This window comes from Phascolarctos cinereus, unplaced genomic scaffold, assembly GCF_003287225.1.
Source record: "Phascolarctos cinereus isolate Bilbo 61053 unplaced genomic scaffold, phaCin_HiC Scaffold_4;HRSCAF=312, whole genome shotgun sequence".
Taxonomy (NCBI): domain Eukaryota; kingdom Metazoa; phylum Chordata; class Mammalia; order Diprotodontia; family Phascolarctidae; genus Phascolarctos; species Phascolarctos cinereus.
The window spans coordinates 160,365,715-160,389,153 of record NW_027555847.1 but is presented as its reverse complement, the minus strand read 5'-3'; the positions used below and the strand labels follow the sequence as shown (position 1 = coordinate 160,389,153).

Here is a 23,439-nt window from a genome sequence, read left to right as displayed (position 1 = left end):
TTAGGGAAAGGAAAACAAGTCATCTGGTGTTTGGAAGAAAAGAATCAGTGACATGTTGGATGCCAAATAGCTCCAGCTCACCCCACAGGTACCTGGGCTCTGTCTCCTTATTCTGACCCTCTCAGCTCCCATCTCAGAGGGACCATTTCTATACTTCTATCATAACAACTTTTTTTAAAAGGCCCAATCTGCAAAAATCCTGATGGTTTACTGGGATGAAAAAATGAAATATATTCTTTAAAGTTTTAAATCTTTCATTTTTTTAGACTAATAAGAGATAATCAGAAATAAATGATTTTGATTACTTGTTGGAAACTTTCACCAAGAACACTTCCTCTCCTAGCGTAAGGAGAGACAAGGCCTTTTTGCTATTGAATGCTTTGCAAGGTTGGTGAAAAATAAATCTGGTTTCCTTTACTTTGTTTAGAAAATATATTATCAGTGTGACACCCTAAGAACAGCCCTGTAGAAATGACCTAAGCCGTGCAAAAGAGATTGAGACTAAAGCCTCAAGGAGGTAGTGTGTCATTTTTCCTATGTGCAATAAATTTTGTAATCACAAGAAAATATATCTGTTAAATCTATGATTTTGGAGGTCAGACTTCAATAATCCACCTGCTGCTACTATTTCTGATTCTTTCAATGCTCACAAGGGGAGGATACTTCTTTGACAACTAAGTCCATAAGCAACAGAAATCATCCCCCCCCCCCATGAACAGTCATTAACTTTCAATAGAGAATGAGGCTGATCTCTAGATGGATCATAGCATCACATAGAGAGAGCTGGAAGGGACCTCAGAAGTCATCCAGTTCAGTCTTTTCACTTGTACAAAAGCAGAAACTGAGGCCCGGAAAGAGCAATTTGGCTAACATTACACAGGCAATAAATGGCAAAGCTAGGATTCTAACCCTGGTCTGCTGACTCCATAGCCAGTGGTCTTTTCACATCTTCCCTGTTCTAGTTTCCCTTTCCTATCCAGCCTGGACCCCAGTCTGATACTTTTATCTTTCACTATTTATCACCTTAGGATCCCTAGCCATCTCTCCCAATACCCTATCTGAAAATTTTCATATCTAGGAAAGTTCCACCATATGATTTCTTAATTTCTCCTCTCCTGCTTTCCAGCTGTTGAGCACCACTAAAGAAACTGATGATATAGATTTGATTTCATTCCCTGTAAATTTGCTGTGCATAACCCCAGGCTCACTGGCTCACTGTTCAACCATCCATCTATTCTGCCCTTCTCTATTACTACTTTTCCCCTCCATCCCCCAAACTGTCTCATTACATTCCATACTTGAGGAGATAATCCAGCCTGCTACTTCAATAAGATTTGAAGCCACTGGACAAAAGCCTACTCCATAACCTTCCTGGAAATTTCATCAGCACCTACTCTCTCCTTCCCTCTGACGACAGAAGAGGTATTTTTAGTCGAAACTGAATCTCTCTACCTGGATCTTTGATTTCATTCTCTCCCGACTTCGCCAGGACCTTGCACTAGTGGTCATTTACAATTTAAGAATTTTTTTGAAACTGTTTTGATGTGGACAATCCTAAAACTTTAACTTTTTTCATCCTTTCTCTTCAAGGATTGAGTTATTCGACGGAAAATAAGATGTACCTGGACAAGGATGAAATTAGCTAAATTACTGAAACAGCTGGACTTTTCGAAAAGTGTCAGGGGTCGGCCATAGTTTGGTCAGTGGAGTCTGTTTTTTCAGGATTCCTGGCTTCAGAACTCAGATCACTGAGAGCACAGCGGCCCCGGGGGCCTCTCACTGCTGGCATGTAGCTATGGGGAGCTGAGTTGGGAGACTCTGGGCTGTTCCGTGCATCAAGAGTGTTCAGCTCTTTTCTGCCTCTGAGTACTCACTAAGTCAAGGCTACAAGGATACTTTGCTAATAAACCATCCCTGCATAGCGGGCAAGGGAGGCTTGGTCCAGATTCTAGGGTTGGTCCTGGTTTTGCCCCTGCTGCGGGCTGGAAGCAGGTCTATTTGGGGAATGCAGATGACTGGAGCCGGACGCTCAGACAGACCTTGGTTGGGAGGGAGGTCAGCTTAATCTCCCGGCTGAGAAAGCCATGGGACAAAGAGCCAGGGAAAGAAAGCAAGCTGGACCAGCAGACTACCGGCCGCCGGAGACCGACTCGAAGTCCCAAATATTCGACCCAGCTTCCCAGAAATCGGTGGCGCAGGCACTTCTAGCATACCTCTGGGGCTACTCCGTCGGGGCCTTAAACTCACCTTGGTACTTAGCTGAAGTGAGGTCCGGTCGAGGACAGCGGCAGAGCTACCGGGCTGTGAGAAGGCGTGTGCGTGCGGGCTGCGCTGCGCTGCGCTCCGAGAAGCACCTCAGCATCCCCAGCACCCCAGCAGTCAAAGCCTCTTGTGAGCCGGGTCCAGTCTCCTCCTCCTCTCCCTCCTCCCGGGGCTGACCTCCCAGCCCTGACACCGCCCTCAGGTCTCAGTCTTAGCTCCATAGCTCCCTCTGAAGCCCCACAGCCGCACTGCGCGCAGTCCAGCTCTTCCCTGTTGCCAGGTGCGCGTGGGGCCTGACTGTGCAGCGTCGCCTACTAAAATCCTTTGGCCACAGGTTCGGGGTGCCCTCGGGCAAGGGACAGCGCCGGCCTTTGAGGTCCCCACGGGTATCCTTGCGCCTGACCTTCATCAGACAGACCATTTCTCATCGGAGCCCTTGGCTGGAGAAGGGCCTTCTGAATCCTCCCTCTTCCGCCAAACTGAAAGGCACGTTCTCTTTCACCTTGTTGCTTTTGCGGAGGAGAACCGCGGCCCTCTAGCGATCCAACCGTGTAACTGCAAGATTTCTGGCGTTTGGAAATGAAGCAGAAGACATCCTCTAAGGCCCAGCTCCTTGCCTTCATCTACCTGTCTATGCAGTCAGGTGAAACAAGAAGGGAGTAGTTGTTGTTTTTGTCCTGACTCCAGACCCAGAGCTGAGTTCAGATTGGGCCTCAGACTAGTTGCGTGACCCTGGGCAAGTCAACTCTGTTTGCCTCAGTTTCCTCACGTGTAAAATGAGTTGGAGAAGGAAATGGCAAACCACTCCAGTACCTTTGTCAAGAAAACCCCAAATGGAGTCATGAAAGCTGAACAACGACAACCACTCATTCATCTTATCTGGTTTTAGATAGTGGTTTTAATATCCCTATTATAAGACATTTCTGGTTTCTCACTCTTTTCTAATCCAGTCTAATCCAACAAGCATTTAAATCTGCCACGTGCATGGTGTTGCCACTGACTCTGAGGATGCAAATACAAAATGAAAGTCAGTTTCTGCGTTCTAGGAGTTTATAATTTACATTCCTCCTTCTGGTAAGTGTCTTAGCAGTACGATAAATGCAATTAGCTTTTAGTCTTATTGAACTGGAAGGTCTCTTGAGATCATCTAATACAGGGATCCACAAACTAAGGCCTGAGAGCCAAATCCCACCTGGTTTTGTATGCCCTAGACTGAGTTGTTTTTACCTTTTAAAATTAAAATTGGGGTGGGGCAGCTAGGTGGCTGGGTGCATAGAGCTCCAGCTCTATGGAGTCAGGAGGACCTGAGTTCAAATCTAGCCTCAGACACTTGACACTTAACTAGCTGTGTGACCCTGGGCAAGTCACAACCCCATTGCCTCACCAAAAAGTAAAAAAGTAAAAAAATAAATAAAATTGGGGCTATATGGTACAGTGGAAAGAACACTGACTAGAGAGGGCTCTATGTAAAAAAATCAAAAAACATTCTTAGCTCGTTTTGGCTCTGAAACAGTAGTGAATGCTCTCATTTTACAGATGAGGAAACTGAGGCACCAAAGACATTCACCAATTTGCCCAGATCACCCAGGGGGGTGGTAGCAGAGCTAAGATGCAAACTGAGGACTCCTGAATTCTAGGTTAGTGCTCTTCCTACCACACCTCACAGCCCCTTACTACTTATCTAACTGAATTTATTACACGCCTTGCTTGTAGGAATGTCGTTGTCTGATGAATGTGGTACATACCTTGTTTGTGGGTATGTGGTACCTTTTCCCCGATTCCAGAAGCTTTCTAGGTAATCTAATTTTTTTGGTCTCTTGGTTAACTTTTTCTTGAAAAGCGAAATACCAAACCATTAAAAGCTATGTGACGCTGAGCAAGTAACTTAACATCTCTGGCCCTCAGTTTCCTCATCTGTAAATTGAGGGGATTGGACTAAATGGTCTATAGGGTTTCTTCTACAGCTATCCCTTCCACATCGTGACTTTCCCCATCATGGTTCTGATATATCTCAGGTGGGCATAAGAAACTAAATGGGAATATATAATTACATAATAACATATTTTATCTTTTAATAACCATAATAATTCAGACTTCTTTTCTAGTGCAAGGGATGGCCAAAATTTATTATGCGGATTTTCCAGATGACGGAGGTGCTGCACCCCTAAACCCTGCAATGTGGAAGGAATACCTATAGCTCTAAATCTGATCCTTTCTCATCCTCTAATTTTTTTCCATTTAAAAAGTCTCTTTTTCAGTTTCCCCCCTATTTCTTCATGTGTTTGGCATACCTGAGCACAGGTCATGGTATGGCAGGGTCAATGCCTCTAAGTTGTAAAGAACTGAATCTGGCCCAACCTACCTAGGCTTTCAAGAAAGGCAGAGCAGAGATGTAGCAGATCGCTCTGCATTCTTACCTGTGGGAGAGTAAATTTGGAAGAAAGGAGGACACTATTCACTGATAATGGTTCTATTCCATTGAGGTTTGTGTATTCAAAGACTGATTCAAAGACAAATATTAATTAAGTACCCAGAGGAGTACCTACTACTAGCTACAGGGGGAGATACAAAATTTAGATAAGCCCCTGCACCCTCCAAGAATTTACAATCTAATAGGTAGATAAAACTCATACATAGATAATTATGTGCCAGTTAATTGGAGAAATGCAAAATAAAGTACTAGTAAATAGGAAGGTGGGGGTGAGGTAGCAAATAAGGTTAAGTGACTCGCCCAGGGTCACACTGCTAGTAAGTGTCTGAGGCAAGATTTGAGCTCAGGGAAATGTGTTGTCCCTGACCTCAGGCCCAGCACTCTATCCGATGTGCCATCTTACTGCCCACCAAGGAAACACAGTTCAATATAATCCCAGCCTTCCCCCTCATTCTTTTAGGATTGTGAATGTTTTCAAGTATGGGAAGAAAGTCAAACAAATATATAGCCAATTCATATTACTTCTTTCTCTTCCTTCCCACATTTGGGAGTATGGATTTGGAATTCCCCTTCCAATAGACCGCTAGTCTATTTTTGAATCAGTATGGTTTCAATTATAATAAAAGCCAGGAATAATAAGAGCTGACATTTATACAATGCCTTCCAATTATAAAATCAAGTCAACAAACAATCTATAAAGCTTCTTCTTTGTATCAAGTACTGTACTTTGTGGACTATGGTTCATTTGAGCCTCACAATAACCCCAAGGGGTGGACAAGGATGTTATTATTATCTCCATTTTACAAATGAGGAAACTGAAGTTCAGAGAGGTTAAGTCAATCAATCAATAGCATTTTTAAAGCACCTACTATGTGCACTGTGCTAAGTGCTTTGTCCAATGCCACACAGTACTAATTGTCAGAGTCTGGGTGAAACCACCTGATTCTACCAGGACAAGTATTCTACCATCACCACGTCTTGCTAGTTTTCTCAGGATTTTTCTGTCTTTGATTGATAGAAGCCTTGGAAGGATATAAGTCACAGAAAAACTAAGGACCCACAGAGTATCTACCAGAAGTTGTCAGGGGAAGTCCACCTTCCAGGGCAGGACATTTAAGGCAACAATTTTTACTTACCAGGTGGATGTACATTGTCCCACACTAGAAATTCCCTACTACCCCTCCTGCTTTGTTATATCTAATATATCTTCTCTCCTAATTTGGACATAAAATGAGACTGCTCAGAACATGGGGACTGGGGATTTTTCAATAATTTAGAAAATTTACAAATTATCAGTATCTGAAAAAGGCATTTTCTAAAATGAAAAACAGAGGCATATTTTAGCTTCCTTACTACAAGTCTGGTCTACTGGTATGGGACTTGGATTTGAAGTCAAGAAACTTGAGTGTGAGTGCTAGATTAGCTTACTATCTGCTTACTTATTTTTTTTAACTTCCCAATTAAACTTTTTCTGTATTAAATATACTCAGAAAAGTATTCTTAAATGGAACTCAAATTACCCTAAACCCATCAGTCATTTGCTCTTCTCATGATGTTGAAAATCATTTAAAAAAAAAGTTAGCATAGCCCTTTATCTATGAAACTTGTATCTCCTCTTATAAGATATTTTTTACCAGCTACCTGGGAATCTGATTAATGAATTCACCAACAAATGCAGCCATCAAAATGATTTAGGCATTGTCCTAATAGCACATTTTTTTCCCATTTACTTCTGGGAAGAAATTTTTTCTCATGAACTAATGTTACTGAATCCACAATTTCATGGCACCAGATTTCTGGAGAGGGACACACTCAAGAGAAATGGAATAGGAGAGGAAAACCAGAAAAGATTTCACAATCCCACCCCCAAAATACTCCTAAGGGCCAAGCCATGCAGAATGGCAATCCTAGTGCAAAGCTGAGATGAAGCAACAGTTCCTGGAGACTTCACTGTATGTGCAATGGAGATCCTCCAAGAATAAAAGCCAGAAAGCCCAAGCAGTAACAACAGCATGTTTGTAATATGCAGTTGATATTAAGTGAATGCCTCCAGTACTGGTACAGGGTCACTTGTTGGTCAGGGGGATATCTAAATTCTTGCAGTAGCATCCTGATATCCTCGAACTTGCTGGCCATCAGCAGAAACTGGTTCCAGGTGAATTGCTGGACAACGGATTTGCAGAGGTCCTTCAATTCATAATAGATCTATTCTTCATCTCCCAGGTCACCTCTAGACTTTACAGATAAAGTCTGCTGGGGGAATCTGGGCCAGAGAAATTCAAAGGGCCATTCCTGCTCTCTGGCCCTAGAGGTATGTCCATTGGACCCAGCTTACACAGAGTAAGCTTGCACTGGTCTATATCCAGAACCGCCCTTATTAATTTTAGAGATGCATGCTCAGATAAGGTTCATCTCATTCACATAGGGAGCCAGCACATCAAGAAATTGAGGGAATGTGGGCTCTGGTTTTACACCATCAGTTGATCTATGTAGAAATAAATGTGCCACCTTCAAGAGAACTGATCTACAAAAGAAGGTATCGTAAGCTGCTTCATGGGAGTAGTCTCAACATATTTGATATACTCTTTTTCATGGTTGGATGATCACTGGGCAAGAATTCTTGGTGGGATTCAGGTTACTATTTAGGACTTCATAAACCTTCAAAAGATTTAAAGCTCTTGGGAAAATTATTTCCTTCCAAATCTCTTTTGGCACATTCTTGGTATTTCTGAGGACAGGAAAAAAGGTGTGGATGTTCAGCTTAGACTCCTCATAGGATTCTAGGAGAAGCCTGCAGAATTTTTCATGAAGATGCAAAAGATCCATCATCATGTTATGTCCTACTAAAGGCTCCTCGGCTTTTACCAGCATCTGGAAAAAGACAGCAAAACCCTGGGCTGAGAGGAGACTCTTCTACCATTTGCAGTCATCATGGTCACAAGAGGAGTTCTCTAGATGCCACTGGTATTGCCTGATTGCTGTCTTTACTAGTATTCTTTTGTCTTTCATCACAGTCCAAACTGTGGGGAAAGCCTGCCTCAGTACCAACTGTACCTCAAAAAGCCTGGAACCCAATTATATCAGTTACAACTGAAACCTGGTTATATCCAATCACCTTTTGCCATCTCCAACCACCATATGACCTCATCAATTACCACCTCCATTTAATCTTTGTCCAGTGTAGAATGAGCTCTTCAATTTCCTGTTAGAAGTTCTTGCTTAATTTTCTTCTCCTGTTATTTGTTCATATGTGGGAATCCCATGTTTGAGGAACTTAAAATCAAAACTGTACTGATTCAAAAATAGAATACTAGGGGCCTGAAAGAAGAACTCTTCAATCCATAATCCCAAGTGTGATAGGGGAGAGAAAATTGGCTATATACTTGTTTGACCTTCTTCCCATACTTGAAAACATTGACAATCCTAGAAGAATGACAGATGGTTGAGGTGGAAGGCTGAGGTTATACTGAACTGGATATCCATTCTTGGTGGGCAACTAAGTGAAGCAGTAGATAACGTGCTGGGCCAGAAGTCAGGGAAGACTCATCTTTCTGAGTTCAAATCTGGCCTCAGACACTTACTAGCTGTGTGACTTTGGGCAAGTCATCTAACCCTGTTTGCCTCAGTTTCCTCATCTGTAAAATGGATTGTAAAAGGAAATGACAAACCACTTTAGTATCTTTGCCAAGAAAACCTCAAATGGGATCACAAAGAGTCTAATCAGAAAGGACCAAACCACAAATTTCCATTCTTATCACCTCAAATAACAAATTCAGCCATATTTTGTATAATACTCTGTGTATCCAATCAGACATACTATAATTGGTTGAATGCTCCCCCTGGTCTTTAGATACCACTTTGCTAGTGAGTCAAGAGACTGGTTTGCTGGCTTCTTGAAAATACGGACCTCAAGCCTGTAAAAAAATAAACAATCTCCTACAGCATGAGTAGTTTCTTCTGCTCAAAGCCCTTGGTGCCCAACTCTGTGGTAGACCATGCATTTCCTGTCGCCTTCTAACTGCCCGGGGCTAAGCCTCCTCTCAACTGCCCTACACTAGGGGCACGTCCACGGTGAGAGGGGGAAGAGGATGGGAAGGGGGAAAGGGATTTCGAAGAAGGAGGGAAAGAGGAGGTGAAGAAGGGAGAGATGGAAGAAGAGGGAAGGGAAAGAAGGAGTAGGGGGGAGATGGAAGAGAGGAAGAGGCAGAAAAGGGGATAGATAGAAGAGGGAGGGAAGAAGGGGAAAGAGGAAAGGAAGAGAAAGAAGGGGAGAGGAGAAGTAAGAGGATGAGGAGGAAGGAGGAGGAGAAAGGAGGAGAGATGGAGGAAGGGGGGAAAGGGAAGGAGAAAAGAAGGAAGAAAGAGGAGGGAAGGAAAAGGAAGGGAAAGAGAAGAGGAGCTGTTTGCTTATTTATTAACTGGGTGAAAGTGAACCAGTTCACTTTATCTTTCTGAGACTGTTTCCTCAGTTATAAAATGAGTCTAAAGGCAAGTGTTTTCTGATGGTATTAGCATATAAAGAGGCTAGGTTAGGTTAGACTGACATTAGAGACCGTGGCCTTGCCTTCAGGTTCTAACTCCTTTCCCCACCTTTTACTTACCTGCTCATAGAAAGAACGTTAAGAGACTTTGAAAATTAGGGAGCTCTGAATCCCAGAGCTGTTCTGTGGTTATTGAGTAAATCATTGCCTGGTTTATAACCTTCAGAGAGAACAATTTGGGAGCTGTATAGAAGGTTTACCATTAAGCAGGGTGAGGTCTCTGCCAGAATGATCCAATCTCCCAGATTAGGAAGAAGAGTCCAAAGAAAAAGAATAATCCTCAAGGCATTAGCTGGCTGGGAGCCCTCCATTCTTTATTCAAGAAAACCCGGCCCCTGGGAGATAAAAGGCTTCATTCCTTTGAAGGAATAAGAAAAGGAGTGCTTTTTTCCTGGTCTTGGTCCAAGGTTTTTTATTTGTTTGTTTGTTTTTAAATCTTTTCTATAGAAGATTAAAACTGCAAAATGAAGCTAACAATAGTACTTATCTCTCAGGGTTGTTGTGAGAATCAAATAAGATAATATTTGTAAAGAGTAAATTGTTCTGTGCCTGGCTTTAACAGTAGGGCCTTTAATTAATGCTTATTTCTTTCCTCATTCCTTCAATCAATTAATAAGCATTTATTATGCACCTACTATGTGTCAGGCTCTGAGCTAGGGATATAAAGACAAAAATGAAAACTGTCCTTGCCTTCAAGTAGCTTATATTATTTTGGAGGAAATGACATGCGCATATGCATATAACTCTATACAAAATAAATACAAGTTAATTGGGGTAAGAGTGGGGGGAAGCAGAAGCAGCTGGAGGGATCAGGAAAAGTTTTATGTCAGCAGCAGAGCTGAGCTTTCACATGTGTGCCTTGACTACATGTGCTGTCCTTCTACCCCTGTGTCCAGGGCCCATGCATTCCATATGTGAGTCTCTGCGTATAGGCCCTAGCCACGTGTTCCTTATATGGATGCCCTTCCATATTTGTTCTGTCCACACTTCCTATTGATCTTTATGTTTATCTGTGGAAGAGTGGACCCTAGGTTTATGGGGAAGAAAAGAACAAGTATTTATTAAGTGTCTACTGTATACCAGGTAATATGCTGAGCATTTTACAAATCTTTTCTCATTTAATCCTCACAACAACTCTGTGAGACAGGTGCTATTATCATTCCCACTTTACCGTTGAAGAAACTGAGGTAGGACAGGGTCACACAGCAAGTGTCTTTGGCTGGATTCGAATTTAGTCTTCCTGACTCTAGGTTCAGTGCTCTATCTGCTGTGCTACCTAACTGGGGAGATATGCTATGTTGCTACTTTTCCTAGTGTGTCAGTTTGTTTAATAACTTTGCTTGGAATGAATTGCCTGGCTATTAAAAGTAAACACATTGGTGAAGGCTCTAAGCTATGGTTTTAGGACAGGGGTGGGGAAACTGTGGCCTTCTAGGTCCTTGGGTGTGGCTTTTTGACCGAATCCAAGTTTTACAGAACAAATCCTTTTATTAAGAGGATTTATTCTGTGAAGTTTAGATTCAATCAAACAGTGGCACTTGAGGATGTAGAGGGCCACATGTGGCCTCGAGGCCACAGGTTCCCCACCCCTGGTTTTATGTTCTATCTGCTTATACACAGTTGTAAGGAAAACACCTATAAAGTGGTTTAATCAATGTGAGCCCACGTTATCAAATTAGATAATGTAAAGTGCTTTATAACCATAAAAACGCACACATGTTCATAGGATTTAGAGACCCTGGAAGTCATCTTGTCCAATTTCTGAATTTTAAGGATGAAGAAACAGGCTCTCACAGGGGAAATGATTTGTCTAAGGTCACACAGGTTGTAAATAAGAGAACCAGGTTTCATATCCAGGCCCTTTGATTCTGCAATCAGCACTTTCTATAATAACATAGTTGTAAAAGCAAGCTATTATCATACATTTTCATTTGGTATATAATCAATGACTAAAGATGGGGTCTTTTTCTGAATGTGAGGAAACAGAATGGGAGTTAAAAAAGACATAGAAAAAGATCAAAATTCTAGCTGGCAAGAAGACATATCCTTCCACCTTAACCAGTTTTGCAATACAAAATGAACAATAATCCAAAGCTTGATAGCCCATAAAATATTTATCCAAACTTCCTCTCCCATCCCCTCACACCCTTCCTGGAGGCACAGAGACTATGCCCAGGCATCTGGAGGCTTATGAAACTATGCTTCTGATTCAATCAGGCAAGACCATTTTGAATCATGCCTAAAAGATGGAAATGTTCTCTGTAAGGCCTTCACCTTTGCACAGTCATCCTCTTTTATCACTTCCTTTATATTACTCCTGTACTCAAAAATCTTCAGTGGCTTCCCCAATTATGAAATAAACCCCAAACTCTTTAGCCTGATTTTCACGGCCTGCCCTGTCTCCCCGCCCCTCCTCTCTGCTAAATCTAGCCCCAACTTACCTTTCAGATTTCTTCTCGCGTTCCTTCCTCAACACAATTTTTGGGCTTAAAGCCAAATCACTCAACTGATTTTATTCTCTAAATAGGGAGTTGTACAAGTATAGACTAGATGACCTCTCCTCAGGATGTTCTAAAAATATCAGTGAGGTAGCTGTGTTAAGTCAACACACAAATTAAATAAGTATTAGATGCCAGTCACTATGCTAAGCAATGTGTCAGATACTAGGGAACACAAAAATAGTCCCTGCCTTGAAGGAGCTTATAATCTAATGGGAGAGACAGTGTGAACACCTTTACGTACAAATAAGATCTCTACGGGATAAATTGGTTATGATCTCAGAGGGAAAGCGCTGGCATTAAGCAGGAGATGGAAAGGCTTCTTGTAGAAAGTGGGATTTTCGTAGAAATGTGAAGGAATCTAGGGAAACCAGGAGGTAGATAGGAAGATGTAGAACATTCTAGATATGGTGAGCAGCCAGTGAAAATCCACAGAATAGGGAGATGGAATGCCTTGTGAGAGGATGTGCAAGAGAGCCAGTGTCTGCAAACATGTTTATAAAGACATGAAAAAAAGAAATTATTTTATTTGGAGTCTTGAAGTAAAGGTGAGAGGATGGATATAGAGACAACGATGAGAACTGAGGCAGAAATGATTATATTCTGTCCTAGTCAGGGGCAGCTAGGTGGATAGAGTGCTGGACCTGATGTCAAGGAAGACTCATCATCCTGAGTTCAAATCTGGCCTCAGACATTTACTAGCTGTGTGACTCTGGGCAAGTCACATAACCTTATTTGCCTCAGTTTCCTCATCTACAAAAGGAGCTGGAGAAGGAAATGGCAAACCACTCCAATATCTCTACAAAGAAATCCCCAAATGGGGTCATGAAGAGTCTGAAAAGACTGAACAACAAAGTCCTAGTCAGACCACATGGTGAGAAGGAAATAGCATTGAGCTTGGAGTTCATGATCTGAGTTCAAATCCTGCTTAGACACTAGCTGTATAACCCTGGGCAAGTCACTTAGCCTCTCTCAACCTTAGTTTTCCCATCTGTAAAATGAGGATAATAATAGCATCTACTTCACAGGATTGTTGTGAGAGTCAAATAGCATGATATACATAAAAGTACTTTGAAAACCTTAAAGCTGTATAAATCTTAGCTGTAATACTGGGTGTTATAATCAATTCTGGAAGCCACATGTTAGGAGGAATATTATAAGACCAAAGCAAATCTGGAGAAGGACCTTCAGGATGGTGAGTGGGTCTGGATATCAACTAATGTAGTTCTGATATCTAAATCAAGGAAGGATAAGTCAGAGAAAAATAATTATTGGCCAAAATCATGAATGATTTTGATGAAATTTTAAATAATTTAATAAAAATATCTTATTAAAATATTCTTTGTAAAATATTTATTTTATACCAAGAATGCAAAAAATAGTTCAACATTAGGAAAACAACTAGTATAGAAATGACATCAATAATAAAACCAACAAAAGCCATTTTAGATTCGAATCTACTCACTCATAGTGCTGATCACCTAGAAACATTAATAGTTATGTTTTTATATCACAATAATTTATTGATATCCTCCTCCTTTAAACCCTACTCCCCCATCAAGTGAACCTTCCCTTGTAATCAAATAAAAACATTTAAGCAAAATAACAAAGCAATTATATCTGACAAAAGTTCATATTTAGGTATTCTTTTACATACATTATCTTGTTTGATTTTCACAACCCTGAGGTAGGTAATGCAAATATTATTATCCCCATTTTATAGATGAGGAAACTGAATTTCAGAGAAGTAAACTGATTTGCCCAAGGTTAAATGATTATTAATAAAAGATCCTCAACTAGAATGGACTACAAATCCAATGATTTTCCCCCTATCTCATTGGGAAGGGGGCAAGGAAATGCATGTTTGTATTGCTCCTACTATGTGCAAGGCATTGTGCTTAGTGCTTTTTAAAAAGCAAGTATTATCTCACTGATTTTCACAACAACTGGGGGGGGTAGGGGTTATTGTCATTTTCATTTTATAATTGAAGTAACTAAGGCAGACAGAGGTTAAGTGATTTGCCCAATGTTAAACAGCTGGATTTGAACCCAGGTCTTCCCAACTCTAGACCCGGCACTCTGCTGAATACCAGCTGCCTCTTCTCCTGCTTCCTTTGAGTCATTGTGTATAACCTTATCATCTAACTGCCCTAGAACACTCTTAGACATTTTCAATCTTCTTACACCTTATGCTGTCTCCCTAAGTACTCTGCCTCACTCACTTTGCCTCACAAAAAAAAAAAATAAGAAATTTTTATCAACTGATTAGTGAAGATCTTGCTTACTGGACCATACTCTTCTTTATGTGAAGATCAGTGACAGGACATAGCCAAAACAAATCCCAACAGATGCCTCTTGGAGATAGATATAAATCAGCCCAACACCTTATTTTTGAAAATTAGTAGGCAGCAATTACTTACAAGGCTGTTGATTTGTTAGATAGATGCCGTGGTCCACATGCCAGGTTTATAAGAAAGCGTTGTATGACTTTCCAATGCCTTGGGGCCATGAACTTTGAAAAACTTTTGATGTTAAGCCATTGGGAAGTAGCCAGGACGTTTTTGAAAAAAAATCATTTTGTTGTAGGTGACTCCAGCCCTAGACCATCTTCCAACAACAACAAAATCCTTGCTTCTCCTTTATTGGCCTCCTTATCCAGAGCATGTCTCCTTTTAGGGATAGAAAGAAAACATTCACTATCTGGCTTCTCTTCTCTTCTCTTCCTTCCTTCCTTCCTTCCTTCCTTCCTTCCTTCCTTCCTTCCTTCCTTCCTTCCTTCCTTCCTTCCTCCGTCCCTTCCTTCCTCCCTCCCTTCCTTCCTTCCTCTTCCACCCTGGGAACAGACTTTTAACATAAAGTTAAAAGTCAAGAAATATACTGGAAAAATGAGCACACAACAAAAAAAGAACCTGACCATAACAAGGTACAACAGTGACAGGGAAGATCAAGACACAAACTGGGAAAAAGACATCAAAGCCTCTAAGAAAAATGTGAATTGGATACAAATCCAACAATAATTCCTGGAAAGGGTTTTAAAAATCAAATAAGACAGGTAGAGGAAAAACTTGGAAAAGAAATGAGAATGTTGCAAAAAAATTATGAAAATAAAGTCAACAGCTTGGTAAAGCAGACACAAAAATCCATTGGAGAGAAGAACACTTTAAAAAGCAGAATTGACAAAATAGGAAAAGAGGTACAAAAGCTCACTGAAGAAAACAATTCCTTAAAAACTAGAAGTGGGCAAGTGGAAGCTAATCACTCCATGAGACACAAGAAACCATAAAACAAAATCAAAAGAATGAAAAAATAGAAGAAAATGTGAAATATTTCATTGGAAAAACAACTGACTTGGAAAATAGATTGAGGAGAGATAATATAAGAATTATTTGACTATCTAAAAGCCATGATTCAAAAAAAAAACCCTAGACATAATATATCAAGAAATTATGAAGAAGAATTGCCCTGATATCCTAGAACCAGAGAGTAAAACAAAAATTGAAAGAATCCATGGATCGCTTCTTTAAAGAAATCCCAGAATGAAAACTCCAAGGAATATTATAGCCAAATTTCAAAGCTCTCAGGGTAAGGAAAAAATATTTCAAGTAGCCAGAAATAATTCAAATATTATGGAGCCATAGTCAGGATCACACAAGATTTATCTGCTTTTACATTAAAGGATCAGAGGATTTGGAATATGATATTCTGGTAGTGAAAGGGGCTGGGATTACAATCAAGAATAACCTCTCTAGTGAAATTAAGCATAATCCTCCAGCAGAAAAAAATGGATATTCAATGAAATATAAGACTTTTAACCATTCCTGATGAAAAGACCAGAGCTGAATAGAAAATTTGACTTTCAAAAACAAGACTCAAGAGAAGTATAAAAAAGCAAACATGAAGGAGAAATCATTAGGGAATCATTAAGGTTGAAATACTTATATTCTGATATGGGAAGATGATAATTGTACCTCTTAAGAATTTTTTCATAGGGCAATTAGAAGAAGTATACATAGACAGAGGACATGGGTATGAAATAACTATGATGAGATGACATAAAAAAATAAAAATAAGGGTCAAAAAAGAGGCATGCACTAGGAGAAGGGGCAAGGAAGAGGAAGAATGGGAAAGAATATTTCATATAAAAGAGGCATGAAAGGAAGAGCTTTTACAATAAAGAAGATGATGAGGTGGATAGTGGACAATGCTTTAACTTCACTCTCATTGGAATTGGCTCAAAGAAGGAATAACACACTCAGTTGCATATAGAAATCATTCTCACACTACAGGGAAGTAGGAGGGGAAAGGAATTAGAGAAGGGAGGGCAGATTAAGAAAAATTGTGGTTAGAAGCAAAACAGACTTTTGAGAAGGGATAGGGTAAGAAGAGAGAGAAAGAAGGATAAACAGGGAAAAATAGGATGAAGGGAAATACATAGTTAATTGTTACAACTTGAATGTGAATGAGATGAATTCACCCATAAAATGGAAGCAGATAGCAGAATGGATTAAAAACCAGAACCCAACAATATTCCATTTATAAGAAACACATTTGAAACAGAGAGACACAAAGAATAAAAATAAGGGACTGTAGCAGAATCTATTATGCTTCAGTTGAGGCAAAAAAAAGCAGGAAAACCAGTCTTGATTTCAGACAAAGCAAAAGCAAAAATAGACATAATTAAAAGAGATAAGCAGGGAAACTACATTTTGCTAAAAGGTACCATAGAAAATGAATTAATATCAATACTAAACACATATGCATCAAATGGAATAGCATCCAAATTCCTAAATAAAAAGTTAAATGAGTTACAGGAGCAAATAGACAGTAAAACTATACTAGTGAAGGACCTCAATCTTTCTCTCTCATAACTAGATAAATCTAATCGTAAAATAAACAAGAAAGAAGTTAAAGAGATAAATGGAATTTTAGAAAAGTTAGGTATGATAGACCTCTAGAGAAAACTGAATGGAAATATAAAAGAGTACATCTTTTCGTAGTGGTACATGGCACCTTCACAAAAATTGACCGTGTATTAGAGCATAAAAACCTCACAACTAATGCAGAAAATGGAAATATTAAATGCATCCTTTTCTGACTATAATACAATAAAATTATATTCAATAAAGAGCCATGGAAACATAAATTAAAAATTAATTGGAAATTAAATAATCTAATTCTAAGGAATGAGTTGGCTCAAAGAATTGGAAATGCACCTAAAAAATGAGAAAAGAAAACAAATTTAAAATCTCCAATTAAGCACCAAATTGGAAATCCTGAAAACCAAAGGAGAGATTAATAAAACTGAAAGTAAGAAAACCTTGAACTAATTTAAAAAAAAACCTAGGACCTAGTTTTAGGAAAATACCAATAAAATAGATAAGCCATTAATTAATTTGATTTAAAAAAAAAAGAAAGGAGAAAACCTAATTATCAGTATGAAAAATGAAAAGGGTGAATTTACCATCAATGAAGATGAAATGAAAGCAATTCATTCATCAGGAGCTACTTTGACTAATTATATGCCAATAAATCTGATGATCTAAGTGAAATGGATAAATATTTACAAAAATATAAATTGCCCAGATTAAGAGGAGAAGAAATAGAATAGTTATATAACTCTATCTTAGAAAAAGAAATTAAGCCATAAGTGGGCTCCCTAAGGGAAAAAATCCTAGGACCAGATGGATTCACAAATGAAATCTACCAAACATTAAAAAAAAACCCAATTAATTCCAGTACTAATACAAACAATTTGGGAAAATAGGCAAAGAAGGAGTCCTACCAAATCTCTCTTACAACACAAATATGGTGCTGATACCTAAACTAGGAAGAGCAAAAACAGAGAAAGAAAACCTTAGACCAATTTCCAAATTGAATATTGATGCAAAAATTTTAAATAAAATACTTGCAAGGAGATTATGGCACTATATAAAAAAGATCATACCCTTTGAACAAGTGGGATTTATATCAGAAATGCAAAGCTGACTCAGTACTAGGAAAACTATCAGCATAATTGACCACATCAACAACAATAACCAAAAATACCCTATAGTAATCATATGATTATTTCAATAAATGCAGAAAAAGCTTTTGACAAAATATTAACACTCATTTATGTTAAAAACACTACAAAGCATAGGAATAAATGGATCTTTCCTTAAAATGACAAGTATTATCTATCTAAAGCCATCAGCAAGTACTATCTGTAATGGAGATAGGCTAGAAGCCTTTCAAGTAAGATCAGGGGTGAAGCAAAGATGCTAATTATTATTGCTATTATTTTTCAATATTATTCTAGAGATGCTAGCTATAGCAACAAGACAAGAAGAAAGGAATGGAAGGAATCAGAATAGGCAATGAGAAAACAAAACTATCACTCTTTGCAGAAGATATGAGATGTATACTTATAGAGCCCTAGAGAATCAACTAAAAAACTAGTTGAAATAATTAACAAGTTCAGCATAGTACTAGGATCTAAAATAAGCCCACATAAATCATCAACATTTCTATACATTACCAACAAAGTTCAACATGAGTTATAGAAAGAGAAACTCCATTTAAAATAAGTGTAGGCAATATAAAATACTTGGCAGTCTACCTGCCAAAACAAACCCAGTAACTATATGAACAGAATTACAAAACACTTTACACAAAGTCAGAACAATTAGAACAATATTAATTGCACATGGGTGGATTGAGCCAATATAATAAAAGTTATAATTCTACCTAAATCACCTAAAATTATTTTATAGAGCTAAAAAAAATCACAAAATTTGTCTGGAAGAACAAAAGGTCAAAAAACATCAAGGGAATCAATGATAAAAAGGTGAAGGAAGGTGGCTTCAAGTCCCCTATCTCAAACTGTATTACAAAGTGGTAATCATCAAAACAATCTGGTACTGGCTTAGAGCAGTGGATCAGTGGCATATATGAGTTACACCATACACAGTCATACTGACTGTAGTAATTTAATGTTTGACAAATCCAAATACCCAAAATTTTAAGAAAAGAAATCAGTATTTGACAAAAATTTCTGGGAAAGCTGGAGAGCAAGTTGGCCAAAACTAGGTACAGACTAACATCTCATACTGTATACTGAGATAAGGTCAAAATGAGCACCTGATTTAGATATAAAAGGTGATATCATAAGCAAATTAGGGGAGCATGAAATATTTTACCTGTCAGATCAGTGGCTAAGGGAAGAATTTATGACCAAAGAAGAGATAGAGAGCATTCCAGGACATAAAATAGATAATTTTGATAGCAACAAATTAAAATTTTTTTGTGCACATAAAACCAATTCAGCCAAGATTAGTAGGGAAACAGGAAGCCAGGAAAACATTATCCCAGCAAATGTCTCTGATAAAGGCCTCATTTTTCAAAAATGTAGAGAACTGAGTCAAATTTGTAAGAATACAAGTCATTCCCCAATTGATAAATGGTCAAAGGGTATGAACAGAGTTTTCAGATAAAGAAATAAGAGCTATCTATAATAATATGAAAAAATGCTCTAAATCACTATTGATCACAGAAATGAAAATTAGAACATCTGCTGTATTGCCTTACACCTATCAGATTGGCTAATATGACAGAAAAAGAAAATGACAAATGTTGGAGGGCATGTGGGAAAATAGGGACATTAACACACTGTTGGAGTTGTGAACTGATCCAACCATTCTGGAGAGCATTTTGGAACTATGCCCAAAGGGCTATAAAACTGTCCATACCCTTTGACCCTGCAATGCCACTACTAGGGTTGTACCCCAGAGATCATAAGAAAGGGAAAAGGACCTACATGTGCAAAAATATTTATATCAGTGCTGTTTGTGGTGGCAAAATGTTGGAAATTGAGGGAATGCCCATCAATTAGGGAATGGCTGAGCAAGCTGTGGTACATGAGTGCAATGGAATACTATTGTGCAATAAGAAATGATGAACAGGCACTTTTCAGGAAAACCTGGAAAGACTTGTACAAACTGATGCAAAATGAAGTGAGCAGAACCGGGAAAACACTGTACACAGTAATAGCAACATCATGTGATGACCAACTATGAATGACTCAGTTTTTCTCAGCAACGCAATGATTCAAGACAAGTACAAAGGACTCATGAAGGAAAAGCATATTTTTTCACTTACTTTATTCTTTCTCATGGTTTTTTTAACTTTTGATCTGTTTCTTCTTCCATAACAGTGATGAATATGGGTGTATGTTTTACATGATAGCATATATATAAACTATATCAAACTGCCTATTGTTTTCAGAAGAGGGGAGGGAGGGGGAAAATTTGGAACTCAAACTCTTGTAAAAATGAATACTAAAAATTTTCTTGATATATAATCGTGGGAAAAAATAAAATACTATTTAAAGTAAAAAAACCCAAAAGAATAGAAATTTCTAGAGTCTCCTTCCCTAGCCCTTCAAGGGAGACTTTGATTCCTGTCAGGAGGAGAAGCAGAAAGTTAAGGCCAGAGGCTGGCCCTTCTGCTCTCCTCAGAGAGTAGGGATACCAGGCTAGAGTTATATCTATCTTCTCCCTTAAATATTATTAGTCTAGGGGATGTATTTCTTGTGTTCAAATTCACCTCCTGGTTGCTATTTTTTAATGGGAAAAAGAGTGTCCCAAGCTATATATCCAAGACTTGACTTCCTTCCCACCAAATGCTGGTTGAAAACATAAAGTAAATTCTTTGAGGCCAAAATGACTCCATGAACACACATAGCAAATAGCAAAGAAACCTATTTATCCAAGCTGATATCAAAACAGAAATCAGAGAAAGTATATTTACCATCAGAATATTTACCAGACAATGCAGGTTGAAGAAGCTCTCCTATTGGGGAGTGAAATATCTCAGTGAGAGACAGAGAGAGAAACACAGAGAGAGAGAGAGACAGAGAGAGAGAGACAGAGACAGAGAGACAGAGAGAGAAAAGAGGGAGGAAGGGGAGGGGAGAGGAGAGGGAGGAAGGGGGAGAAAGAAAGAGAGTCCCAGATCTCACTCACAGTGAGTGTAGCAAGCTGGGGATAGGACATAAAAGAGGCAGCCAACTCCTTTCATGTTGGCTTATTCCCAGAGTCTTTTTTTTTTCATTTCAGTGGTTGAAATCATGGATCTTTTCTTTCAAAGCTAGAAGCCAGAAGAAGTTGTGTCTCTCTTCTCTACCACTCTCAGCAGCTCCACTGGTTCCTTATGAAGGCATGGTATATTTAGTAATCAATCTCTATGAATGAAGAGAGATTCCTATATAATTAGCCTTTCAAGCCAAGGGTTGCATAGAGCTAGGAGATTTGGATTTGAATCCTACTTTAGACACTTACTAGCTATGTGATACAGGTTAAGTCAGTAAACATCTCAGAACCTGCAAAATGGAGATAGTTTTGTGCAGATCGCCACTCTCCTACAGTTGTTGTGAGGTTGAATGAATTGCAAACCTTACTGAATAAATATGGGCTATTGTAATAACAGAGCAGGGGGAAATGCTGAAGTTGGTTTGGTGTATGTTACGTTTGAGGTGTTTCTGGCTTATCTGAGAGGCCCCGTGGCATAGAGGATAAGGAGTTGACCTCTAAGTAAGGATGACAGGGGTTCAAGTCCTGTCTCTGACAAATGTATTGGCTGTGTTATTACCCTGGGCAGACCATTTAAACTTTCAGCGTGGCAGGTGCTTTACTAAGACTCTCAGCAGCAGTGAAAGTCAACACGCATTGATAGAGGAAGGTTCTTCATCTAGGAGTTCTTTATCCCAGTGAAATCATACATTCAGTCTCTAGACCTATCTTATTGTTATTATGTAGCTGGAAACATCTAGTAAGCAGCTGGAAATGTGGACTGAGAGCTTGGAAGAAGGGTTAAGATTAGAGATACAGGTGAGAGTTGAAGCCATGGGAGTGGACAGACTTTCTTATGGAGAGGGTTTAGAGAAAGAAGCAAGGGCTGAGGACTAAATTATTTACCTTATATCCTGCTCTAACGGGAATTTATGAACTGCTATCAAGAAAAACTTGGTCTAGAGAACATATGGGAGGGGCAACACCCACAGCAAACCTCCCAAAGGACATCTTGTCCTCATCATAACCCAAGGCAATTAAAGCAAAGACTATTTACACTCCACAGACTTAGTGTCAGACAGCAGTTTAATAGGGGAACATTATACAGAAGAGGAGACAAATAAACAAGAGTTAAAAGCGACGCCGATCACAGTTTGAGTAAGTAATATTTCTACCTTTTTCTCTGTTCCATTTCCTGCAGGCTAGGTTGTTGGTATCCTGCTAACTCTAGGGCCCAGAGATATTGAGCATCTTATTTTGACCTAATAGAGGATCCCAAATAGGGTCGTGAAGAGTCACATATGAATGAAACAACTGAACAACAATAAAGGATCACATCTTTAGATGTGGAAGGAACCATAGTTCATGCTACATAGTTCATGCTAGTCCAACCCCCACCTCATTTTACAGATTAGGAAACTGAGGTCCAGAAAGGTTAAGTAAATTTGCCTATGGTCGCACAAGTAGGATTTTAACCTAGATTCTTCTGACTTTCGCTACTTGTGTTGCTTTGGGCAAATCACTCCAGCTCCCTGGGCCCCAGCATCCTCATCCCCAAAATGAGGGGTTTGGGTTAGATGGCCTCAGAGGTCCTCTCCAGCTATAGATCTACTATCCTAGCATCTACTGTACCACTTGATACCTACCAGGCTCCTTAAAAGAGGTGCCACATGTGTAACCTATATCAGATCGCTCACCATCTTGGGGAGGAAAGGGGGGAGGGAGAAAAAATTGGAGCTCAAAATCTTATAAAAAATAAATGTTGAAAATGATCTTTACATGTAATTGGAAAAAATTAATACTGTTTACACCCCCCCCAAAAAAAAACCCCAGTAAAAAAAAAGATTCTAACTATACCTCAACCTTCCTGAATGCCGGGGGGTGATGACATTCTGCTCCTCCATCTGTTTCCTGTTGGCAGGTAAACCCAGGCACCCTTGAAAGGCAACTGCCTACCCACTCCCCCAGTGAGTAATGGTATGGCATGATATAGGAGAATGGGTGGTGAAAGAATACTGATTTCAGTGACTTCTTTGCTTCCTGCCTCCATCTGTCTTCCACAAGGCAAGACATGAAGGAATGTATATACTCTAGAGAGCCGGTCATTCTGTAGGATTTTCTGATCAGGCTAATAGATCATAAGGTGTTGTTGGTATGATTGAAAGCAAATCATTTTCTATGTCTGTGCCTCAGTTTCCTCATCTATAAAGTCATGGAGGTTGGACTAGTTCAGTGGTGTCAAACTAAAATCGAAAGTTGTTCAGTTGTTTTTTAGTGGTGTCAGGGGAAAACCCCATTTTGGGATTTTCTTGGCAAAGATATTGGAGTGGTTTGCCATTTCCTTCTCCAGTTCATTTTAAAGATGAGGAACTGAGGCAAACAGGGTTAAATGACTTGCCCAGGGGCACACAGCTAGTAAGCGCGTAAGGTCAGATTTGAACTCAGGAAGATGAGTCTTCCTGTCTAGGCATGGCACTCTGTGTACTGTGCCTACTGGCTGTCTGGGGAGGGGGGCACTAAACCATATATAAATTCCTACATGCCAGATATTGATTTAGAAAAACCACATAATATTATCTATGTTCTATTGTATTTTTATTTAACACTTGTGTACTAGATTGATATACAAGGTTTCTTCTGACCTTCTCACCTGCTTCAAA

General features: G+C 39.3%; 1 protein-coding gene and 1 pseudogene across 1 annotated transcript in view; both read right to left on the bottom strand.

Annotated features, from left to right (window-relative positions):
- The window catches only part of SCNN1G (sodium channel epithelial 1 subunit gamma), a 30,691-nt gene extending 27,948 nt beyond the window's left edge, over positions 1 to 2,743 (bottom strand). Inside the window, exon 1 of the mRNA XM_020978644.2 lies at positions 2,248 to 2,743. The gene's annotated coding sequence lies outside the window, so the exon portion shown is untranslated. The remainder of the gene's footprint in view (positions 1 to 2,247) is intronic.
- Positions 2,744 to 6,582: 3,839 nt separating this feature from the next.
- The window catches only part of LOC110202468 (poly(A)-specific ribonuclease PNLDC1-like), a 51,213-nt pseudogene continuing 34,356 nt past the window's right edge, over positions 6,583 to 23,439 (bottom strand).